At 37.8% G+C, this 20,954-nt stretch overlaps 1 protein-coding gene across 5 annotated transcripts in view; it reads left to right on the forward strand.

Moving 5' to 3' along the window:
* The window catches only part of LOC112860835 (phosphatidylinositol 3,4,5-trisphosphate 3-phosphatase TPTE2-like), a 199,435-nt gene that overhangs the window by 44,841 nt on the left and 133,640 nt on the right, over nucleotides 1–20,954 (forward strand). For 2 of the 5 annotated variants that reach the window (XM_086712932.1, XM_086712954.1), the window contains exon 1: nucleotides 3,146–3,352. The exons of the other annotated variants lie outside the window; for them this stretch is intronic. The gene's annotated coding sequence lies outside the window, so the exon portion shown is untranslated. Of the gene's footprint in view, nucleotides 1–3,145; nucleotides 3,353–20,954 lie in introns of those variants that run through there. 5 annotated transcript variants of the gene reach the window in all.

Raw genomic sequence — 20,954 nt, forward strand, 5'->3', positions numbered from 1 at the left:
CTTAGTTCATTTGTTTTGCATCTTAAATCCCCCACATGAATGAAATCCTAGGGTATTTATCTTTCTCTGACTATTTCACTTTGCATTATACCCTCTAGATCAACCCATATTATTACAAATGACAAGATTTCATCCTTTTACATGGCTGAATAATATTCCAGTGGTGGGAGGAGAAGGGAAGGGGGAGAGAGAAAAGCAGGGCTTGAGCTCTCAAACCCTGAGATCACGACCTGAGTTGAAGTCTGATGCAGTTTTCTGCCCCATTTTTAATTTGATTATTTGTTTGGGCATGTTGAATTGTATACATTATTTACACATTTTGGATATTAACCCCCTATCGGATATATCCTAGATTGCCTTTTTGGTTTGTTGATGGTTTTTTTTTTTGCTGTACAAAAGTTTTTTTATTTTATTTTTTTATTGTAGTGTAATTCCAGTAGTTTATTTTTTTCTTTTGTTTCTCTTGCCTGAGGACACATATTTCGAAAAATGTTGCTATGGCCAATGTCACAGAAATTAGTGTCTGCGTTCTCCTCTAGAACTTTGATGCTTTGATCCCTTGTGAATTTATTTTTGTGAATGGTATAAGAAAGTGGTCCAGTTTCATTCTTTTGCATGTAGCTGTCCAGTTTTCCCATCACCATTTGTTGAAGAGACTGTCTTTTCCCCATTGTATATTCTTTCCCCTTTGTCAAAGATTAATTGACTATATAATTGTGGGTTTATTTTTGGCCTCTCTGTTCTGTTGATCTGTGTGTCCATTTTTGTCTGTTGATCTGTGTGTTTATATAGCTTTGCAATATAACCTGAAATCTGGAGTTGTGATATCTCAAGTTTTGTTTTTCAGGATTGCTTTGACTATTGGGGGTTATTTGTAGTTCCATACAAATTTTAGGTTTGTTTGTTCTAGTTCTGTGAAAAATGTTATTGATATTTTAATAAAGATTGCATTAAATCTGTAAATTGCTTTGCATAATATAGACATTTTTAAAAGTTTATTTATTAAAAAAAATATACACATTTTTAACAATATGTTTTTCCTCCAAACCATGAGCGTAGAATATCTTTCATTTGTTTGTGTCCTTTTCAATTTGTTTTATCAGTGTTTTATAGTTTTCAGAGTACAGACCTGTCATCTCTTAAGTTTATTCCTAGGTATCTTATGATTTTTGGTGCAATTGTAAATGGGACTATTCTCTTAATTTCTTTCTGCTGCTTCATTAATAGTATATAGATATGAAACAGATTTCTATATATTGATTTGTATACTGTGACTTTACTGAATTTATAAGTTCTAGTATTTTCTTGTTGGAATCTTCAGGGTTTTCTCTATATAGTATCATGTCATCTGCAAATAGAGTTTTACCTCTTCCTTACCAATTTGGATGCCGTTTATTTCTTTTTGTTGTCTGATGGCTGTGGGTAGGACTTGCAACACTGTGTTGAATAAAAGTGGTGAGCGTGGACATCCTTGTCTTATTCTTAACCTCAGGGGAAAAAGTCTGTTTTTTACCATTGAGTATGATGTTTGCTGTGGGTTTTCATATATGGCCTTTATGATGTTGAGGTATGTTGCCTCTAAACCTACTCTGTTGAGGGTTTTTAATCATGAACAGATGCTGTACTTTGCCAAATGCGTTTTCTGCACCTATGGAAATGATCATATTGTTGTTATCCTTTCTTTTACTGATGTGATGTTTCACGTTGATCGGTTTGCAAATATTGAACCGCCCTTTCATTGTGGGAATAAATCCCACTTGATTGTTGAATGATTTTTTCATGTATTGTTGGATTTGATTTGCTAGTATTTTGTTAAGGATTTTGCATCTATGTTCATCAGAGATATTGACCTGTGGTTCTCATTTTTTGTGGTGTCTTTATCTGATTTTTGGTATCAGGGTAATACTGGCCTCATAGAATGAATTTGGAAGTTTTTCTTTATTTTCAGTTTTTTGGAATAGTTTGAGAAGAAGGGGTATTTAGTCTGCTTTAACTGGTAGAATTTTCCTGTGAAACTCTCTGGTCCTGGACTTTGGTTTGTTGGGAGTTTTTTGATGGCTGATTCAATTTCATTGTTGGTAATCAGTCTGTTCAAGTTTTCTATTTTTTCCTGCTTCGGTTTTGGTAGGTTATATGTTTCTAGAAATTTATCCATCTTTTGGGGGTTATCCAGTTTGTCAGCATATAATTTTTCATAATAATCTCTTACAATTATTTGTGTTTCTATGGTGGTTATTTCTCCTCTTTCATTTGTGATTTTGTTTATTTGCGCTTCTTCTTTTTTTTTCTTTTGATTAGTCTGGCTAGAGGTTTATCAGTTTTGTTGATCTTTTCAAAGAACCAGCTCCTGGTTTCATTGATCTGTTCAATTTTTAGTTTCTATATCATTTATTTCCTCTTTTATCTTTATTATTTTCTTCTGGTTTGGAGTTTTATTTGCTCCTTTTTCTCCTAGCTCCTTTAGGTGTAATGTTAAGTTGTTTGAGATTTTTCTTGCTTCTTGAGGTAGAACCATATTGCTATAAATATCCCTCTTACAATTGCTTTTGTTGCATCTGGAAATTTTGACTCATTGTATTTTCACTTCCATTGGTCTTCATGTATTTTTTTAATTTGATTTCCTCTTTGACTTCTTGGCTGACCCATTCATTATTTAGTGGCATGTTATTTAACCTCCATGAATTTGTGCTCTTCCTAATTTTTTTCTTGTGGTTGACTTCTAGTTTCATAGTGTTGTGGTCAGAAAAGATGCATACTATGACTTCGGTATTTTCTAATTTGTTGACTAGTTTTGTGGCCTAATATGTGGTTTATCCTGGAGAATGTTTCATGTGCACCTGAAAAGAATATGTATTCTGCTGTTTTAGGATGGGATATTCTGAATATATCTGTTAAATCCATCTGGTACAGTATGTTGTTTAAAGCCACTGTTTCCTCATTAATTTTTTTTGATTTGATGATTTGTCCATTGATATAAGTGGGTGTTAAAGTCCCTTACTATTGTTGTATTAGTATCAATTGGTTCCTTTATGTTCGCTATTAACTATTTTATATATTTGGATGCTTTCATGTTTGGTACATAAATATTTACAATTGTTATATTTTCTCTTTAGACTGTTCCTGTTATGATTATGTAGTGTCCTTCTTTGTCTCTTGTTACAGTCTGTGTTTTAAAGTCTATTTCTTCCAAGACTGTCTCTTCAACAAATGGTGTTGGGAAGATTGGACAGCATCATGCAAAAGAATGAAAATGGACCACTTTCTTACACCATTCACAAAAAATAAATTCAAAATGGATTAAGGACCTAGATGTGAGACCTGAAACCTATAAAAGTCCTAGAAGAGAATACAGGTAGTAACTTAATTAACATCAGCCATAGCAACATTTTTCTAGATATGTCTCCTGAGGCAAGGGAAACCAAAACAAAAATTCACTGTGGGAATACATCAAAATAGAAAGCTTCTGCACAGCAAAGGAAACAGTCAACAAAACTAAAAGGCAGCCTATGGAATGGGAGAAGATATTTGCAAATGATATATGTGATAAAGGGTTAGTTTCCAAAATATATAAATAACTGATACAACTCAACACCCAAAAAACAATCCAATTGAAAAATGGGCAGGAGTGCCTGAGTGGCTCAGTATGTTAAGCATCCAACTCTTGATTTCAGCTCAGGTCATGATCTCCTGGTTTGTGAGATTGAGCTCTGTGTTGGGCTCTGTGCTGATGGTGGAGTCTGCTTGGGATTCTCTCTGCCTCTCCCCTGCTTGCTCTTGCCCTTTGTCCCTCTCTCAAAATAAATAAACATTTAAAAAACAAAAATAAAAAAGGTAGAAGACAGGAATGGTAATTTTCCAAAAAAGACCTATAGATGGCCAGCAGACATATGAAAAGATGCTCAACATTATTCATCAGGAAAATGCAAATCAGCACCATGATGAGATACCACCTCACACCTATCAGAGTGGCTAAAATCAACAACACAAGAAACAATCAGGTGTTGGTAAGGATGTAGAGGAAGGGGAACCTTCTTGCATGGTAGATGGGAATGCATACTAGTGCAGCCACTCTGGAAAACAGTATGGAGGTTCTGCAAAAGGTATAACTACCATATGATCCAGCAATTGCACTACTAGGTATTTACCCAAAGAATACAAAAATACCAATTCGAAGAGATACATGCCTCCTGATATTTATAGCAACATTATTTATAATAGCCAAGATATGGAAGCAGCCCAAGTATCCATAGATTGATGAATGGATAAAGAGTGTGTGTGTGTGTGTGTGTGTGTGTGTGTGTGTGTGTGTGTGGTGTTGGAATATTACTTGGCCATCAAAAAGAATGCAATCTTGCCATTTGTAACAACATGGAAGGAGCTAGAGAGTATTATGCTAAGTGAGATAAGTCAGTTAGAGAAAGATAAATACCATATGATCTCACTCATATATGGAATTTAAGAAACAAAACAAACGAGCAAAGGGGGGAAAAAGAGAAGCAAGCCAAGAAACAGACTCTTTACAGAACAAACTGATGGTTACCAGATGGGAGGTGGGGGTGGGTGGGTTAAATAGGTAGTGGGGATTAAGGAGTGCACTTTTAAACAAAAGTTTATGTTTATTTTTTTTGAGAGACAGAGCATAAGCAGAGTAGGGGCAGAGAGAGAAGGAGACATAGACTCTGAAGCAGGCTCCAGGCTCTGAGCTGTCAGCACAGATGCCGGTGTGGGGCTCAAACTCATGAATCTTGAGATCATGACCTGAGCCAAAGTCGGCCACTTAACCAACAGAGCCACCCAGGCATCCCAGGGGTGCAATCGTTTTGATGAACAGCAGGTGATGTATGGAAGTGCTGAATCACTATATTGGACTCCTGAGTCTAGTATTATACTGCATCTTAACTAACTGGAATTTAAATAAAAACTTATATAGGGAAAAATACTCTTTTTAAGTATTGCTACCCCTTTCTTTTGACATCCATTTACATGATAAATATTTCTCCCCACTCACATTCAATCTGCAGATGTCTTTAGGTCTGAAATGGTGTCTGACAGGCAGATGGGTCTTGTTTTAATCTGCTCTGTCACCCTATCTCTTTTGGAGTGTTTGGCCATACATTCAAAGTAATTATTGATATGTATTTATTGCCATTTTCTTACTTGTTTTGTGGTTGTTTTTGTGATTTTTTTAAAAAAAATCTTTTCTTCCCCTGCTCTTTCCTGCTTTTGTGTCTTTCTTTAGTGATATACTCAGGATACTTTCTCTTTATTTTTTGCATAGCTATAACTGGTTTTTAAATTTTTTAATTTTTTAACTTATTTAAATTCAAGTTAGTTAACATAGTGCAATATTGGTTTCAGGAGTAGAATTTAGTGATTCATCACTTCCAGATAACACCCAGTGTTCATCCCAACAAGTGCCCTCCTTAATGCCCATCACCCATTTAGCCCATCCTCCCACCTACCTCCCCTCCAGCAACCCTCAGTTTGTTCTCTGTATTTAAGAGTCTCTTATGGTTGGTTTACCTCTGTTTTTATCTTCTTTTTCCTTCCCTTCCCCATGTTAATCTGTTTTGTTTCTTAAATTCCACATATGAGTGAAGTCATGATACTTGTGTTCTCTCTGACTTATTTCACTTAGCATAATACACTCTAGTTCCAACCACATTGTTGCAAATGGCAAGAATGCATTCTATTTGATCACTGAGTAGCATTCCATTATATACACACACACACACACCACGTCTTCTTTATCCATTCATCAGTTGATGGACATTTGGGCTCTTTCCATAATTTGCCTATTGTTGATCGTGCTGCTGTAAACATTGGGATGCACATGCCCCTTGGAATCAGCATTTGTATGTGTGTTTATCATTAGGTTTCTATATATCCTCTTCTGTAATATTGTAATCTATATTAAGTTGATGGTTGCTCAAGTTTGAACCCATTCTTTATTCCTCCCCTACCCCCCCACCATTTTAGGAATATGGTGTCCTACTTTACATTCTATTTTGTGAATCCTCACCTGTTTTTTACAGATATGCTCATATTTACTGCTTTTGTGTTTCCTACTTTTTATACTCTCACTTACAGTCTTTCCTTTGCTTTCAAAGTGTCTCCTTTAATATTTCTTGGAGAGGTCCTTTAGTTTTTGTCTGAGAAACTCTTTATCTCTTCTTCTATCCTGAATGATAGCCTTGCTGGATAAAGAATTCTTGGCTGCACATCTTTCCCTTTCAGGACTTTGAATATATCATGCCAATCTCTTCTGGTCTGCAAAGTTTCTGCTGAAAAATCAGCTGATAGCCTTATGGAATTTTCCTTGTATGTAACTGTCTTCTTTTGCTGCGTTTAAAATTCTCTCTTTATCACTACTTTTTGCCATGAAATGACTATGTGTCTTGGTGTGTAACTCCTTGGGTTGATTTTGTTGGGGGCTCTCTGTGTCGTCTTTATCTGGATTTCTGTTTCCTTCCCCAGGTTAGGGAAGTATTCAGCTATTTACTCAAATTTTCTCCCTCTTTCTTTTTCCTTCTGGGATCCCTATAATGTGGATGTTGTTATGCTTGATGGTGTTTCTGGGTTCTCTTAATATATTCTCGTTTCTTATTATTGTTTTTTTTTTTTTTCCTCTCTCATGTTCAGCTTGACTATTTTCTATTACTTTGTCCTCCAGGTTGCTGATCGATTCTTCTCCTTCCTCTAATCTATTTATTCCCTATAGGGTATTTTTAATTTCAGTTGAGTTCTTTAACCCTGATTGGTTCTGTTTTATGTTTTCTATCCCTTTATTGAGGGTCTCACTGAGGTCTTTCACTCCTTTCTCAAGTCCAGTGAATATCTTCATGACCATGACTTTAAATTCTCTATCAGGCATGTTACTTATCTCTTTTTCATTTATCTCTCTTGCTGTGATTTTGTCTTCTTCTTTGTTTGGGGACCTATTCCTTTGTCTCTTCATTTTGTCTGTCTCTGTTTCTATGTGATTGGCAATTGAGCTGTGTCCCCTGCTCTTGAAAGTAGTGGCCCTATGAAGAGGTCCTTTAGTGCCCTGAAATGCAATGTCCCCTTTTCATCAGAATCTGTTGTTGTTTCAGGGGTGCCTCCTAGGTGTGTTGTGTATACTCTACTATTGTGACTTCAATCCAGATGTCTGCAGTGACTCTTTGCCTTTTGCGGGCAGGGTTTGTTGCCTATGTTCTTAGTGGGCCAGTCTGGGGCCACCTTAGGCTTGAGTTCAGTCAGACCAGGCATTTGCCAGAGATGCAGTAGCACCAAATTGCAGGATGCTCTCCCAGTGTTATTTCCTGAGCTGCTTTCTTTGGGGGGCAGAGCTTGAAGTCAGACCAGATGTCTGCCTGCAGCCTAACGCTGTGGCCGCAGTCTGACTGTATGTGGGTTTGGTTTTCTTCCCCTTTCTCCAGGGCAGTAGTTGCTTTGGGAAGGTGCTGGCCCCTGCTGGGGCTGCTTTCTCACTCTCACATCCTCTTTAGATGGACGCCTGCCCAGGGCATGTTGGATGAAGTGGGTCTGCAGGAAAATATAGGGGTGTGTTATATAGTGCCAGCAAGGTATGTGGTTTTCACCTGTGGTAGGGGAACTTCTGGAAAACTCTTGGCGAGGCTAGGGTGGAGGGGGCAGGTCCACAAGAGTGTGGGTGTAGAGTGCACAGCTGGGTATAGAGTGTTTGCACTGTGCTGGTTTCTGCAGCTGTCCATATAGCTAGGTTGGGGAGTAGGGGATGATACGGTACCTGCCAATTCTTTTGTTCTCCTAAAGATCCCCACCCCCTCCAACACAAGCTCTGATATTAGCAAACAAATGTCGTTCCTGTATTCCTTAGGTGTTTTTCAAACTGCTGCTTCTATGCTGTACCTCAGTCATGCTGTTTGTTACACTGTCTCTTTAAGGGTGAGGACTCAGGTTCCTATAGCCTTCCACCTCTCTGAGCTAAGCCTGCTGGTTTTTAAAGTTTCAGGTGTTAAGCCCCACTGATTATAAAAATTCAAAAGTTAGTCTCCTCTGGTTTTCAAAGACAAATGTTATGGGGATTTGTCTTCCCAGTGCAGGTCCCCCATGCCTGGGGGTGCCTGGTATGAGGTCTGCTCCTCTCCCTTTGTGACCATGATGTCCTTCCCTCCTAAGGACAGTCTTGTAGGTCACTTTGACTTCCAACCATGTTTCTGCCCTTTTCAACATGGCCTCTTCTCTACATTTAGCTGTGAAGAGTTTGTTCTTCCAGTCTTCAGGTTGTTTTCTGGGTTATGTATACTGATGTGGGTGTTATTTAGGTTTATCTGTGAGACCTGGTGAGCCTAGAATCCCCCTACTCCACCATCTTCCTTGGAAATCCATGATTTTTCATTTTCATGACTTCTTTCATCATGGGTCTTCAATGGAGAGTTTACTCTGCCACTTAAGGGTCCTGGAGTATGTCACATGAATTTTATGGACTGGGGTAGTGACAGAAGTCAGCATTTATTGAATATATACTCTATGTCAGGCAGTTTGCCTAGCCAGCTCTATTTATTTAGATATTTGATTTTAATATGTCCCTGGAACAAAGTCTCTTGCTAGGTAGTATCTATAACCCTGTTCTCCTTATGCAGAAACTGGATTTCTAAGAAAATATTAGTAAGTATTCTAAACCAATTTTTAATATAGCCAAAGTTGTACTTAATGAAAATATTTAGGAAAATGATGCCAAAAATAAAAGTATAGCTCATCATCACATAGTGATACACTGGTACATACTTTAAGTAAATCAAGGAAGGAAGGAAGCCCGTAACCACAGCACACAGTGGGATTACTTTACAAGAACACAGGAAGTATTCTGGTGTATTGTAAGAGGTACAGAGCTAAGCTGATGCAACTGTGTCTGATCGAAACCTGTAGGGATGTGGAATTCAGTTTGAATTTTTCTTCATCTAGTTTCCCATGGGCAGAATCTCAGTCTTGGGAATCTCTCCTTAGTTGGCCTAGTTGCTCCCTCCCTTAGGGACATCTGAATAGTTTGGCCAACAAGAAGCCTACAGATGACCTGGTCTCAGTTCAGATTCCTCATTATAGGACCCTGGGTGGTACATAGGTCTCCGTATCATGGTTAGTCTTTATCTGTTTCCTTAATCACCAAATTATCCATTTTCTCCAAAACGTATTTCCAGAAAATAACTTGGCATTCCTTTTTTTGATGATATGAGAATAGGCAGTGGATGTGTTACATGTCTACATATTAGCTACACTTATTCTGCAATGGGATTGAAAATTCGGATAGATTGAGCAAGGCAAGCATTTTCTTCTTCCCACCCAACTCCAAATAAAATAGATTTGGGGGTGGTTTTCTTTGTGTTTTTTTAATATTACAAAAGTTTACTATATAGGGAAAGGAGGTATTTGCAGTACTCCCTGTGAGAAACACTGATGATTTTGACTTAAGGGATGGTCTTGGATTTGTAATAAGAGCTGGTTTCGATGCTTGGAAAGTCCCTAAACCTCTTCAAACTTGTTTCTTCATCTGTAAACTGGTGGTAATACTATTGGAGGTTTCTATCTTACTGAGAATTGTATAATAAAAAATTAACAGTAAAAGTGGAAAAAAATGTTGGTGAAAGTGCTTCGAAAACTCTGAAGCACCGTAATTAAGTTTTATGCTAATATTCAAAAAGGGGGGTAAGGATAAATAGGAGAAACACACAGGATTTTGAGGGCAGTGAAAATACTCTGTATGATATTATAATGATGGATCCATGTCATTATACATTTGTCCATACCTATAGGATGTACAGCCTCAAAAGTGAACCAGAAATTATGCACATTGATCATAATATGTCGGTGGATAACAAATGTACTATTCTGGTGGACGATGTTGCTAATAGAGTAGGCAATGCACATGTGGGGATGGGGCATATTGGAAATCTCTGTACCATCATCTTAATTTTGCTGTTAAGATAAAAATGTTTTAAAAGTAAAGTCTTTAAAAACTAACAAAACACAACTATCTCCTAATGTGGGTGCCACCTGCATCCTGAACTGGGATCACAGGGGTTGTTTCTTCTTTGCTCTGGCATATCTGGAGCCATGAAGCACTCAGAAAACTGTCGAATGAATGTGCTATAAAGCGCTACAACTTTGTATTTTAAAATTGCCAGGCAACATTATCTTCTAAGGTCTCTCTGAAAGGAGAACCAGGCAATACCATACCTATCAGCAAGTTACTTTTTGCCTGTTTTAGATAAGTGCAATGGTGCTCTTAAAAATAAAACAACCAAAAGAACACAAGTTCATTATAGCAAAATCAGAAAATATAAGCAATAAGTCTATCCACAAATAGTCATTCTTAATCTGATACATACCCTTCTAGTTTTTTAGGTATATACATTTTTTGTTTCTAGGTACTAAATCACACATTCTTTCAAAATATTTTTAACATTTTATTATTTTTGAGAGGGGGAGGTGGAGGAGTAGAGAGAGAGGAGATACAGGCTCCAGGCTCTGAGCTGTCAGCACAGAGCCCAACACAGGGCTCAAACCCACGAGCCCTGAGATTATGACCTGAGCCCAATTCGGACTCTGAACTGAGTCACCCAGGTGCCCCAATCACACATTTAAAAAAAAATAACTTTATTACTTAATGACATATCATGAATATATTTCCTAGTTAATAAAACTACATATGCATTTAAAACCTTTTTCCACCTTTATGAAGGTATAATTGACAAAAATATAAGATATTTAAAATGTACAAAATGATGATCTGCTATACATTGTGAAAGGATTATTCCTAGCCATCACCTCACATATTTACTTTATGTGTGAGATCATTTAACTTCTGTTAGCAAATTTTAATTATACAATATAGTGTTATCAACTATAGTCACCAATTATACATTAGGTCCTCACACCCTAATTCATCTTACTTGCAAACGTGATGGGTGTGCACAAAGAGACAATGAATCTGTGAACATTAACTCATGGGCAGGAGGGAAAGGGGGTTTTGAAGAGAGACGGTGTTAGGGGTTTGGGTCAATATAAGCCAAAATCCTGGCCCCTCCGGGCAGTTGGATGATAACTGCAAACAGGAGGCTCCAGGTCTGTTTACTTAGCCAGCCCAGGGGATAAGACAGAGAACATGCTGCCTCAGGGTTAACAAGGCACCTTTCTTTTGCTAATTAGCTCTCTCTGGGCAGCTTCACCCACAGCTGTCTATAGCCCTATTTACCTGTTTCCCTATTTTGGTCCTTCCTTCCAGTGAAAGCAGCTTTCTGCTACAGTACTAAATTGCCAGACATTTTTGCCCTGAATACCTAATACCTTTGCACAGGGGCCTTTGCCCCTCCCTGTCTATCCTGGGGGGCTTGGCCCTGCCCCCTCTATACTTATTTACCTGATTTTGTTTACTCAAACTTGGGTGTGAGCATCCTATGACTTTGTAATTCTTTTTGCCTCGTTACTCCAGGTTCATCCATGTCATTACAAATGGTGAAAATTCCTTTAAGGTTGAGTATTGCTCCATTTTTATTTATGTATATACCACATTTTCTTTGTCCATTGTGTATCAGTGAAGAGTTAAGCTTTCATATCTTGGCTATTTTGAATAATGTTTCAATGAACATGGAAGTACGTATAATTGTGTGAGATAATAATTTCATTTCCTTTGGAGGTATACCCAGAAGTGAGATTACTGGATCATATTGTAGTTTTATTTTTATTTTTTTGAGGAACCCCCATACTGCTTTCCATAGTGGTTGTACCAGTTTACATTTCACCAACAGTACAAAGGTTTCCTCTTCTCTGTATCCTCACCAGCATTTGTTATCTCTAGTCTTCTTGATAAACAGGTATGATGTGATCTCATTGTGGTTTTGATTTGCATTTCCTTTATGATGATTAATTATGTTGAACACCTTTTTATGTACCTGTTGTCCATTTGTAGGTCTTTGAATAAATGTTTATTTCAGTCTTTTGCCTATTTAAAAAATTTTTTTAATATTTATTTTTGAGAGAGAGACAGAATGTGAGCGGGGGAGGGGCAGAGGGAGAGGGAGACACAGAATCTGAAGCAGGCTCCAGGCTCCGAGCTGTCAGCACAGAGCCTGACGCGGGGCTCGAACTCATGAACTACAAGATCATGACCTGAGCCGAAGTCAGATGCTTAACTGACTGAGCCACCCAGGCACCCCTTGCCTATTTTTTAATTAGGTTATTTGGGTTTTTCCTATTGAGTTGAATGAGTCCCTTGAATATTTTGGATATAAACCTTTTATGTGTTATGTGGTTTACAAGTATTTTCTTCTATTGCATGGGTTGCATTTTCATTTTCTTGATGGTTTTCTTTGCTGCACAGAAGTTTTTCAGTTTGATGTAGTTCCACTTGTTTGGTTTTGCTTTTGTTGTCTTTGTTTTTAGTGTCGTTCAAAAACTTACTGCCAGGACCAATGTCAAGGTGCTTACTTCCTATGTTTTCTTCTAGGAGTTTTATGGTTTCAGGTATTCAAGTCTTTAATCTATTTTGAGTTGAGTTATGTGTATAGCATAAGATAGGGGGTCCAGTTTCATTCATTTACATGTAGCTATAGAGTTTTCTCAACACAAGTTTTTGTGGCTCCTTTCCTGAAATTTGACTATATATAATGAGTTTATCTTTGGGCTCTCTATTCTGTTCCATTGATCTATGTGTTTTTTATGCCAACACCATACTGTTTTGATTACCCTAGCTTTGTAAAATTGTTTGAAATCAGGAATGACTTCAACTTTGTTCTTTTCCCCTCAAGATTTTTTGGCTGTTTGGAGTCTTTAGTTCTGTGCAAATTTTTGGATTTTTTTTTCTATTTCTGTGAAAAATGCTGTCAGAATTTTGATAGATTGAATTGAATCTATAGATTGCTTTGAGTAGTGTAGACTTTTTAACAGTGTTAATCATTCCAATCCATGGACATGGGATATCTTTTTTTTTTAATAAACATTTTTTTAATATATATAATTTATTGTCAAGTTAGCTAACGGTGTATACCGTGTGCTCTTGGTTTGGGGGTAGATTCCCATGATTCATCACTTACATACAACACCCAGTGCTCATCCCACCAAGTGCACTCCTCAATGCCCATCACCCATTCCCTCCCCCTCACCATCAACCTTCAGTTTGTTCTCTGTATTTAAAAGTCTCTTATGGTCTGTCTCACTCTCTGTTTGAAACTGTTTTTTCCCCTTTCTTTCCCCTGTGGCCTTCTGTTAAGTTTCTCAAGTTCCATTTATGAGTGAAATGATATGATATCTGTCTTTCTCTGACTTATTTCATTTAGCATAATACCCTCCAGTTCCATCTATGTTGCTACAAGTGACAGGATTTCATTCTTTCTCATTGCTAAGTAGTATTTCATTGTATATATAAACCATATCTTCTTTATCCATTCATCAGTTGATAGACATTTGGGCTTTTTCCATAAATTGGCTATTGTTGAAAGCACTGCTATAAACATGGGGGTACATGTATGCCTATGAATCAGCACTCCTGTATCCTTTGGATAAGTTCTTGTAGAGTTATTGCTGGGTCATAAGGTAGTTCTATTTTTAATTTTTTGAAGAACCTCCACACTGCTTTCCAGACTGGCTGCACCAGTTTGCATTCCCACCAAAAGTGCAAGAGGGTTCCCATTTTCTTCACATCCTTGCCAACATCTGTTGTTTCCTGAATTGTTAATTTTAGCCACTCTTACTGGTATGAGGTGGTATCTCAGTGTGGTTTTGATTTATATTTCCCTGATGATGACTGGTGTTGAACATCTTTTCATGTGTCTGTTGGCCATCTGGTGATCTTATTTGGAAAAGTGTCTATTCATATCTTCTGCCCATTTCTTCACTGGGTCGTTTGCTTTTTGGGTGTTGGGTTTGGTAAGTTTGTTATAGATTTTGGATACTAACTTTTATCTGATGTGTCATTTACAAATATCTGTTCCCATTCTGTTGGTTGCCTTTTAGTTTTGTTGATTGTTTCCTTTGCAGTGCAGAAGATATTTATCTTGATGAGGTCCCAATAGTTTATTTTTGCTTTTATTTCCCTTGCCTTTAGAGATGTGTTGAGCAAGAAATTATTGTGCCTGAGGTCAAAGAGATTGTTGCCTGTTTTCTCTTCTAAGGTTTTGATGGCTTCCTGTCTCACATTTAGGTCTTGCATCCATTTTGAGTTATTTTTGTGTGTGGTGTAAGAAAGCGGTCTAGTTTCATTCTTCTGCATGTTGCTATCCAGTTCTCCCAGCACGATTTGCTAAAGAGACTCTTTTCGGGGCGCCTGGGTGGCTCAGTTGGTTGAGCGTCTGACTTTAGCTCAGGTCATGATCTCACAGTCTGTGAGTTCAAGCCCTGCATCGGGCTCTGTGCTGACAGCTCAGAGCCTGGAGCCTGCTTCGGATTCTGTGTCTCCCTCTCTCTCTGCCCCTCTCCCGCTCATGCTCTGTCTCTCTCTGTTTCTCAAAAATGAATAAACATTTAAAAAAAAAAAAAAGCCTCTTCTTTCCATTGTATACTCTTTCCTGCTTTGTCAAAGATTAGTTGGCCATACATTTGTGGGTCCAATTCTGGGTTCTCTATTCTATTCCTTGGTCTGTGTCTGTTCTTGTGCCAGTACTATACTGTCCTGATGAGCCTTGTAGAGAGGCTAAAGTCCAGGATTGTGATACCTCCCACTTTGGTTTTCTTTTTCAACATAACTTTGGCTATTCAGGGTCTTTTGTGGTTCCATATAAATTTTAGGATTGTTTGTTCTAGCTTTGAGAAGAAACCCAGTGCAATTTTGATTGGGATTGCATTGAATATGTAGATTGCTTTGGGTAGCATTGACATTTTAACAATATTTGTTCTTCCAATCCGTGAGCATGGAATTTGTTTCCATTTCTTTGTGTCTTCTTCAGTTTCCTTCATAAGTTTTCTGTAGTTTTCAGCATGTAGATCTTTACATCTTTGGTTAGGTTTATTCCTAGGTATTTTATGGTTCTTGGTGCAATTGTAAATATGATTGATTTCTTGATTTCTCTTTCTGTTGTTTTATTATTGGTATATAGAAATGCAACTGATTTCTGTACATCGACTTTGTATCCTGTGACTTTGCTGAATTCATATGTATCAGTTCTAGTAGCTTTTTGGTGGAGTCTTTTGATTTACCATCTAGAGTATTATGTCATCTGTGAAAAGTGAAAGTTGACTTCTTTGCCAATTGGAATGCCTTTTATTTCATTTGTTGCCTGATTGCTGATGCTAGGACTTCCAACACTATGTTAAACAACAGTGGTGAGAGTGGACATCCCAGCTGTATTCCTGATCTCAGACAGAAAGCTCTCAGTTTTTCCCCGTTGAGGATGATATTAGCTGTGGGCTTTTCATATACGGCTTTTATGATGTTGAGGTATGTTCCTTCTACCCCAACTTTCTTGAGGGTCTTTATTAAGAAAGGATGCTGTATTTTGTCAAATACTTTCTCTGCATCTATTGACAGGATCATATGGTTCTTACCCTTTCTTCCATTCAAGTGATGTATCACATTGATTGATTTGCGAATATTGAACCAGCCCTGCAGCACAGGAATGAATCCCACTTGATCGTGGTGAATAATCTTTTGATATACTGTTGAATTTGATTTGCTAGTATCTTGTTGAGAATGTTTGCATCCATATTCATCAGGGATATTGGTCTGTTATTCTGCTTTTTAGTGGGGTCTCTGTCTGGTGTGGGAATCAAGGTAATGCTGGCTTCATAGAATGAGTCCGGAAGCTTTCCTTCCATTTTTATTTTATAGAACAGCTTGAGAAAGATAGAAATTAACTCTGCTTTAAATGTCTGGTAGAATCTCTCTGGAAGCCATCTTGCCAAGGACTCTTATTTGTTGGGGGATTATTGATAACGGATTCCATTTTTTTGCTTGGTATGGGTCTGTTAAAATTTTCTATTTCTTTCTGTTTGAGTTTTGGTAGTGTGTGGGTGTCTAGGAATTTGTCCATTCCCTCCAAGTTGTCCAGTTTGTTAGCATATAATTTTTCATAGTATTCTCTGATAATTGTTTGTATTTTTGTGGTGTTGGTTGTGATCTGTCTTCTTTCATTTGTGATTTTATCTATTTGGGTCCTCTCTCTTTTTGAGAAGTCTGGCTAGGGGTTTATCAATTTTATTTTTTCAAAAAGCCAGCTCTTAGACTCATCTGTTCAACTGTTTGTTTTTCTTTTGGATTCTATATTGTTTATTTCTGCTCTATTCTATTATTTCTCTTCTGCTGACTTTGTGGTTTCTTTGCTGTTCTGCATCTAGGTATTTTAAGTGTGCTGTTAGATTTCGTATTTGGAATTTTTCTTGTTTCTTGAGATAGGCCTGGATTGCAATGTATTTTCCTCTTAGGACTGCCTTTGCTGCATCCCAAAGGGTTTAGACTGTCATGTTTTCATTTTGATTTGCTTCCATATATTTTTTAATTTCTTCTTTAATTACCTGGCTGACCCATTCATTCTTTAGTTGGATGTTCTTTAACCTCCATGCATTTGGAGGAATTCCAAATTTTTTCTTGTGGTTGATTTCAAGTTTCATAGTGTTGTGATCAGAAAATATGCATGGTATGCTCTCGATTCTTTTATATTAATTGAGGGCTCTTTTTGTGACTCAGCATGCGATCTATCTTGGAGAATGTTCCATGTGCACTTGAGAAGAATGTGTATTCTGCTTTTGGGTGAAAAATTCTGAATACCTGTCAAGTCCATCTGGTCCAGTGTATCATTCAGGGCCATTGTTTCTTTATTGATTTTTGCCTAGATGATCTGTCCATTGTTGTAAGTGGAGTATTAAAGTTCCCTGCAATTAATTTATTCTTATCGATAAGATTGCTTATATTTGTGATTAATTGACTTATGTATTTGGGTGCCGCCAAGTTGGGAGCATAAAATTTACAATTATTAGCTCTTCTTGATGGATCGATACCATAATTATGATATAATTCCCTTCTTCATCTCTTGTTCCAGCCTTTAGTTTAAAATCTAGTTTGTCTGATATAAGTATGGCTACACCAGCTTTATTTTGATTTCCAGTAGCAAAATAGAGGGTTCTCCATCCCCTCACTAAATCTGAAGGTGTCCTCAAGTCTAAAATGGGTCTCTTGTTGACAGCATATAGATGGATCTGGTTTTTTATCCATTCTGATAACCTAGGTCTTTTGCTTGGGGCATTTAGTCCATTTACATTCAGAGTTATTACTGAAATATATGGATTTGGTGTCATTGTGTTATCTGTAGGTTTCATGCTTGTGGTGATGTTTCTGGTCCTTTGTAATCTTTGTAGCATTCCACTTACAGAGTTCCCCTTAGGATCTCTTTGTAGGGCTGGGTTAGTGGTCATGAACTCCTTCAGTTTTTGTTTGTCTGGGAAAGCCTTTATCTCTCCTTCTATTCTGAATGATAGCCTTACTGGATAAAGGATTCTTGGCTGCATATTTTTCCTATTCAGCACATTGAATATTTTCTGCCACTCCCTCCTGGTCTGCCAAGTTTCAGTGGATAGGTCTGCCACTACCCTTATGTGTCTACCTTTGTAAGTTAAGGCCCACTTGTCCCTAGCTGCTTTCAGATTTCTCTCTTTATCTGTATTTTGCCAGTGTCACTATGATATCCCGTGGAGAAGATCTATTCCTGTTAAATCTGAAGGGAGTTCTCTGTGCCTCCTGGATTTGGATATCCATTTCCTTCTCCAGGTTAGGGAAGTTCTCAGCTATAATTTGTTCAAGTAGACCTTCTGCCCCTTTCTCTCTCTCTTCTTCTGGAACTCCTGTGATACAGATATTATTACATTTCGTTGAATCACTTAGTTCTTTAATTCTCCCCTCATGGTCTAGTATTTACTTATCTCTTTCTCGGCTTCATTTTCCATAATTTTATCTTCTATTTCACTTAATCTCCCCTCTGCCTCCTCCATCCTACTGTCACTGCATCTAGTTTATCTTGCACCTCATTTACAACATTTATTAATTTGTAGTGACTATTTATTAGGTCCTTGATCTCTGCAGTAATAGATTCTCTGCTGTCATCTGTGCTTTTTTCAAGCCCATCTATTAATCTTATGACTATTATTCTAAATTCTCACTCAGTTATATTTTTATATCTGTTTTGAGCAATTCTCTAGCTGTAATTTATCCCTGGAATTTCTTTTGAGAATTCTTCCATTTCATCACATTGGCTAGTTTTCTGTCCCTTATGTGTTTTAATAGCTTGTTATGTGTCCTGCACCTGTGATCACTACTATATTAAAAAGGGATCATATGCTGTTCAGGGCTTGGCTCTTTAGGAGGTGTTTTTGGAGTGTGTTTCATGCTCTCTGTTGTTATGACTCTGGTTGCTTTATCTCCCTACTCATAGTGGTGGTTTGAACCTTCCACCAGTTGTGCTTTGATTTGTTCATTGAAATATATCTGGAAAAGTTTAAATAAGATGGGGGAGGTGATGGAAAAGGCCTTATCCCATACAAAGAGAGAAATGACAGAGGCAGGGAAAAAGAAAAGAAAAAAAAATTGAGCAGGCAGAAAATCAGAGAACCTATATAGCTTAGTCCAGAGAGAGAGAGAGAGAGAGAGAGAGAGAGAGAGAGAGAGGAAAATAAAGAAGGAGATACAGAAGAGGTGTAAAAAGAATAGATTAAAAAAGTCTGCTTAAACAAACCAAAAACCAGAACAACCAGAACAACCAGACTAGAGAAGGGAAGAAATAAGAGGAAGAAAAGGAAGAAAAAAAATGTGTGTGTGTGTGTGTGTGTGTGTGTGTATACACACATAAAACAAGAATTGACCAAGAATCAAATCAGAGAATGCAAAACCACTGGGCTGATATCTGATGGTGACTTGGAACTGGTGGCTGCCCTGGTCTGGAGGAGGGGCTGTCTGGTTCTGTCAGTGTCAATCTTGCCTGTTAGATATGCAGTTACCAGGCACAGAGGGGAGGGGGCATGGTTTGGGGTAAGCGGTCCCACCTCCACTGTGGGCCCATTGTCCATTCCCTGAAATCCCACCTTGTTGGTGATGGGTAAAAAAATGGCGACACACCCCTGTCTCTCCTCCCCACGCTGGGTGTCCCAAACCACTCTGTTCAGGCCATTTTCACAGTGGCCTGAGTGGGCCAGTTCTGTTCCACTCCACAGTCTCCCATGCCTCCCAGGTGCTTTGCTGGGATTCAAATCCTGATGCCTTAAAAGATCCTGGGGCTGGCTCCCCTCCTTTCCAGGCACACGAACAGGGCTGAAAAAGCCTCACAATGAGAAATTAGCTCTTTCTCCATTTCCCAGTCTGTGGTTTTTCTCTTGTCCAAATGTAATCCTACACTTCCACAGCCTCTCCTTCTCTTTCTGTTGTCTCCACAGAAGGAGATCCCTCCCCTCCATTCCTATGCTGCCCATTTTATCTCTCCCGGTTTTCAATCATGCACCTAGGTCCCATCACATTGTCCCCGTGGGCCCCCGGAGATGTTTCTGTCAGTCTGTAGCCAGGATTCCTAGAATTCCAAGTCTTCTCACCTCAATACTGCTGTGTTTGAGGGACGAGGGAGCTTCAGGTCCCCCTACTTCTCCACCATGTTCAGCATATCTTTCCATTTAATTATGTCTTCTTGAACATCTTTCATCAGTGTCTTGTAGTTTTCAATGTGCAGATCTTTCACCTCATTGGTTATACTTATCCTTAAGTATCTAATTCCTTTTAACCCTTGTGTAAATAAGATTTTTTCTTGATTTCTACTCCCCATAGTTTGTTGTTGGTATTATAGAAACACAACTGATTTTTATATGTTAATTTTGTCTCCTACAACTTTGATTCAAACAATAAAATTGGTCATTAGTTCTAACAGTTTTTTGGTGGACTCTTTAGCATTGTCTCTATATAAGATAATATCATCTGCAAATACATACTGTTGGACTTCCTTTCCAGTTTGGATGCCTCTTATTTCTTTTTCTTACTTGATTTCTCTGACTGGGACTTTTGGTGAAATGTAGAATAAAAGTGGGGAGAGTAGGCACCCTTGTCCTGTTTCTGATCTTAGAAAAAAAAAAGCTTTCATAATTTCACTGTTGAGTATGATGTTAGCTGTGTGTTTATGGACTTTATTATGTTGAGGTACATTCCCTTTACATCCAGTTTGTTGAGAGTTTTTATCATGGAAAGGGTATTGGGTTTTGTGAAATGCTTTATCTACATCTTTTGAGATGATCATGTTTTTTATCCTTCATTTTATTAATGTAATGTATTACACTTATTGATTTGCAGATAGTGAACCATATTCACATCCCTGGAATAAATCCCAGTTAGACACAGCATATGATCTTTTTAATATATTGGTTTATTCAGTTTGCAAATGTTTTACTGAGGAAATTTGCATCCACATTCATCAAGAATATTGGCCTGTGGAGTTCTTTTCTTATGATGTCCTTATCTGGCTTTGGTATCAGGATAATGCTGGCCTCTTAAAATAGTTTGAAAGTATTTCCTCCTATTTTTGGAAGAGTTTGAGATTGTTATTAATTCTTTATTTTTTTTTAAAATTAATATTTATTTATTTTTGAGAGACAGAGAGCACGAATGAGAGAGGGGCAGAGAGAGACACACACAAAATCTGAAGTATCTCCAGGCTTTGAGCTGTCAGCACAGAGCCTGATACGGGGTTCAAACCTGTAAACTGTGAGATCATGACCTGAGTTGAGCTGGACACTTAACCAACTGAGCCACCTTGGCGCCCCTTTACTTTTTTATTTCAAGTATAATTAACATACAGTGTTCATGTCTGGTGTACAATATAACGATTCAATACTTCTATACGTTTCTCAGTGCTCATCAATATAAGTGTACTCTTACTCCCCTTTATCTGTTTCAAATTCCCACCAACCTCCCCTCTGACAACCACCAGTTCTTGTGTTTGAGTCCAGGTTTTTGTTTGTTTTTTTCTTTGTGTTGTTTC

The sequence above is a fragment of the Puma concolor genome, chromosome A1 (assembly GCF_028749965.1).
Source record: "Puma concolor isolate L17-30 chromosome A1, mPumCon1.1.hap2, whole genome shotgun sequence".
NCBI classification, from domain to species: Eukaryota; Metazoa; Chordata; class Mammalia; order Carnivora; family Felidae; genus Puma; species Puma concolor.